Genomic DNA, 5,212 nt, shown 5'->3' on the forward strand with positions numbered 1-5,212 from the left:
CATTTGAAATGTAAATAAAGAAAATAATAATAATAAAAAAATAAAAAAAAAAACTGCATGGTACTGGTACAGCAGCACACAGGTAGATCAATGGAATAGAATTGAAGACCCAGAAATGAACCCACACACCTATGGTCACTTGATCCATTTGACAAGGGAGCTAAAACCATCCAGTAGAAAAAAGACAGCATTTTCAACAAATTGTGCTATCACAACTGGCGGTTATCATGTAGAAGAATGCAAATTGATCCATTATTATCTTCTTGTACAAAGCTCAAGTCTAAGTGGATCAAGGAACCACACATATCCTGAGTGAGGTAACCCAATCACAAAAGAACACACATGATATGCATTCACTGATAAGTGGATATTAGCCCAGAATCTCAGAATCCTTTTTAGGAGGGGGCACAAAATACCCATGGAAGGAGTTACAGAGACAAAGTTTGGAGCAGAGACCATCCAGAGACTGCCCCACTTGGGGATCCACCCCATATACAATCACCAGACCCAGACACTAGGCAGATGCCAACAAGAGCCTCCTGACAGGAGCCTGATATAGCTGTCTCCTGCAAGGCTCTGCCAGAGCCTGGCAAATACAGAAGTGGACTATCACAGTCATCCATTGGAAGGAGCACAAGGTCCCCAATGAAGGAGCCAGAGAAATACCCAGGGAGCTAAAGGGGACTGAAGCCCCATAGAAGGAACATCAATATGAACTAACCAGTACCCTCAGAGCTCCTTGGAACTATACCACCAATCAAAGAAAACCATATGGTGGAACTTGTGGCTCTAGCTATATTTGTAGCAGAGGATGGCCTAGTTGGTCATCAATGGGAGGAGAGGTTCTGTGAAGGCTCTATGCCCCAGTATAGGGGAATGCCAGGACCAGGAATGGGAGTGAGTGGGTTGGGGAGCAGCAGGAGAGGGGGAAGGGAATAGGGGATTTTCGGGGGGGAATCTAGGAAAGGGAGTAACATTTGAAATGTAAATAAAGAAAATATCTAATAAAGAAATATAAGAGAAAAATATTCATTTGCAATATCATGAAAAAAAAAGTTGCACTGTCATGCATATATAAGAATTGGCAGCCAAACTTCATAACATGAAAGTAATGCTTTGTTTATTGATTTTAAAGAGAATGAGTTGTTTAAAATTGCGTTTTGCTTTCCAAAAGTTATGATTGTGCTCTAATATTGCAAAAGAAACTTAAAAATTATGGTTAAATTGCCAGTGTTCCATTGGCTGAAATTTGCAGTTTGATTTTAAGCTCAGGATTCTTTACTCACCCGTATTTTGTAATTAGGATGACTGCAAGAGTAATAAAAGTTAAAAACAGCTGTGGCCAATATGGGCCTGCTGCCTCTTTTACACAAGCTTTATTGGATACAGTGGAAGAAGCAAAATTTAACTCCCAAGATTGGAAAGGAGATCACAGTGGAAATTTATTTGGTATCAAACAGATTCCTTTTGAACTGTTTCAAGGAGTTCGTGGATAGTCTACTAAAAACAGCTAGTAGAATTTTGGGAGACCCTCAAGCAGGGGTTCCTTTTGTTACATAATTGTCTTATGAGAATGCTAATTCAGCTTGCTGCAACCATCCAGCCTTATAATGCAAAGACAATATATATCTGGATATATTAGTCTTTGTGCAGAAATTGAACCCTCATACGGAGTCTAGCTATGGTTGCTGACTTGCAGGGGAATACAGTACAAGTAATGCCTTCACAATGCCGAGGTTATAAGGAATGTTTTAAGCATAAACCATTTTAGGAAAGACTGTCCAAAAATTAGAGACATAGACAGACAATATAATTGCTCCCCTAGAATCTGTCCTCACTAAAGGAGCAATAATCTTTGGGCCACGACTCGGGCAGTAGGCTCAGATTAAGAAGTATTTACATTTGGGTTAGTGCAAAGCTCAGAGCAGCCTCAGCAAGGCCTGTGGCACTGCTTTTGCCTTAGAAACCCTGCCTAGGGAAGTTTTGGGGGCCTTGCCTCCAGGGAGTTATTTTTAAGCCAAAACAGCATTATTACAGATCTATCCAGGTGTTGTTCAAAATAAAGGTTAAATTTAAGATTTATGAAAAGTCAATGAGGCTGTGGAACTTGTTGAGGCATTACAATCTGGTCTGCCTACTTCATATAGAATTGGAAGTTTTTTTTCCTTTGTATCCTGATAATTGTAAAGGGTTTGCTTCTAGTGAGCTTGTAGTCATTGGAAAGTTTTGCCTTTAGGTATGGTTATGTAAAAAAATTGTCTCTGCTTCAATACAAGAAGTTAGGACTTTGAACCTTTCAGTGAATATTGTTTATTATATTGAGAGTATTTTTATTAGCTGATTCCTCTAATGGAATTTTACAATAAACCTTTGCTCTTATACAACAACCTTTTTAAATTTTGGAGCAGTTGCTCCAGAAAAGATTTGGAGGCAATATCTTTTTCAATATTCAGGGCCTCAGTTATATCCTAGAAAAATTGTGGTACAAAAACTTCAAGAAAGAAAAGATGATTTACTACAAATTATTTTCAAAAGCTTCCAGGAGATGTTTTTGGCTAAGACCTCACCTTAAGCTTACTACACTAGGACTTAAGCTTTTGTTGGACATTCTCAAGGGGGAAGCAAATTAACTGGTGAGAGACAAATAGCTTTCTGGAAAGTAGAGGAAGCTTCTGTAATCAATTGTTAGCTGTTCATGTTAGTTATTTTTACTCAATGTGCTCACAGCAATTCTTTGGCAAAGGGAGCATTACTGTGGATTCATCTTTCTTATCTCCAAGTAAAGTTTTAATATCCTATTATGAAGCTGTTTTGGTGTTAATAAAGAATTGTAAGATAGAATCATGAAAGTATTTTGGAAAGAATGTCTTAAAAACCTGATGAGACATCTATTCCTTGTTTCAAACAGCAATTAAATTGGTTATTAAAGAATGATGATATTTGACCTATTGCATAGCAAACTTTTTAGGCAAAATTGATCATTATCCAAATGACAATACGTCAAAATTTGCCTCTATGTATGATTCCAATTTCATTAAGATCACTAAACATCTTTATCAACCAGCTGAGTTAATTTGGAGCCTAGTCTCCACTATTACCTGAGAAGTAACCGTTTTTCCTGTTGATTCTCAAAACTACCACCCTCACACTGGGAGACCAGGCCTTGTGTCTGACCATTGCTAATGTACAACTGAATTGAGTGCTTGGTACATTTCCCACAGACAACCTTAATCCAATTGCTCTTAACTTTCCATTTTGCTTTTTAAGCAGATTGGTCGCTTTCACATAGGGTTGGCTTTGGCAATGGTGTGCTATGAGGGCCAGCAGTCAAAGACGGGCCACTGATGTTCTATGACTCTTATCAACCTAAGATAGAGGCATGTGCCAAAGGCCATGTTTGTTCATAATAAACACTAAAAGGACATGTTTGTGCAAATAAACACAAGCAAGCTGTTTGTGTCCTCCAGAATGGATAAGAGACAAACACACAGACCTAAGCCAGGTGTGGCTGCCAGCCACCACAATTCCCAGTTCTCTGTGGCCACTGGTGGCTACAGGACAGCATTTCACAGCAACTCTCTACATCCTCTGGTGATTAGGTTCTTTCTTTTCCCTCTTGTATGATGTTTCCTGAGCCTTGAGAAAGTGTTGAAAAAGATACCATCTATGGCTGAGCTCTCACAATCACTTATTGTCAGCACTCTGAATAGTAATGCATCTCTATATTAAACACTACTCACTGACCGAGGCTGGGGGCAGCACACTTACATAAACAAATAATATAAGGCAGTTTGTCAACATGGCCATTTAGAAAAACAACACCATAGGTGTTTCCCTTAAGGTCTTTTATTTCCCTGGTCCTGGATTTTGGCCATGTTTATAGTGACAGGCATGAAATCCTTCCTGTAGTGTGGACTTAAATACAATCAAGGAAGATTTTCCCATGTATACTTGCATCAGTGGGCACATTTTGCATCATAGACCAGTATTGCACACAGGGTCCAGTGCTGGATAAGAACATTGATGTCATTCTCCCCAGCAACCTCTATAAACACCTTTCAGCATTTGTCTTAGTCAGGGTTTCTGTTCCTGGACAAACATCATGACCAAGAAGCAAGTTGGGGAGGAAAGGGTTGATTCGGCTTACACTTCCATACTGCTTGCTGTTCATCACCAAGGAAGTCAGGACTGAAACTCAAGCAGATCAGGAAGCAAGAGCTGATGCAGAGGCCATGGTGGGATGTTCTTTACTGGCTTGCTTGACCCTGACTTGCTCAGCTTGCTTTCATATAGAACCCAAGACTACCAGCCCAGAGATGGCACCACCCACAAGGGGCCTCTCCCCCTTGATCACTAATTGAGAAAATGCCTTACAGCTGGGTCTCATGGAGGCATTTCCTCAACTGAAGCTCCTTTCTCTGTGCAGGTTGTGTCAAGTTGACACAAAACTAGCCAGTATAGCATTATAAAAGCTGCACAGCTTGGAGAGTTCTCTGGCCAATTCAAGATTGACTTTTTTATGTCTTGCAACCAAAGTATGTGGTGTCTTTAGCAACAGAGTCTTACCATATAGTTATAGGTAACCAAGGGCAGTGGCAAAAACCTTTATTGTTTTGGGGGCCTCTGCAGCCTAACAATGCCTGGCACTGAGATTTTTCTTTTAAAACCCCTTTAAAAATAAACACCGTGTTTCTTATATCAGTACTCTAATGACTCAAATAATGTATCCCTAGCCCATACCATTCTGTAAAATAAAATAAAATAAAAATTCAGACCTGTTTTATCAGATTTCCTTATCAAAACTTATCATTTTTCTTCATTTCCCCAAGTTACCCACACTTTAAGGTTAAAAATATTGTTTCTGTTGTGTTGTTAGCTTTCTAATTAAGAATTTTATTTCATGGAGGGCTCTGACTGCCAGAGCAGGTGAGGGAGCCATCTTGTGTCCTGGGGCCCTCAGAGACCAGTTGTGCAGGTGAGCGCACAGACTGCAGAGGCAACACATCTTCTGGGACAGGCCCTGTTTTGGGCCTTCATCTTCAGCCAGGAGGCAGGTCTAAACACCAGCCCTCTGTGCACATTCCCTGCAAGAGGAGAGCTTGCCTGTGGAGAGTACTCTGACCACTGAGACTCAGGAGAGAGCTGGACTCCCAGGACTGCTGACAGAGGCTAACAGAATCACAGGAGAAACAAGCTCCAACCAGAGACAACT

This window comes from Mus pahari, chromosome X (genome assembly GCF_900095145.1).
Source record: "Mus pahari chromosome X, PAHARI_EIJ_v1.1, whole genome shotgun sequence".
NCBI classification, from domain to species: domain Eukaryota; kingdom Metazoa; phylum Chordata; class Mammalia; order Rodentia; family Muridae; genus Mus; species Mus pahari.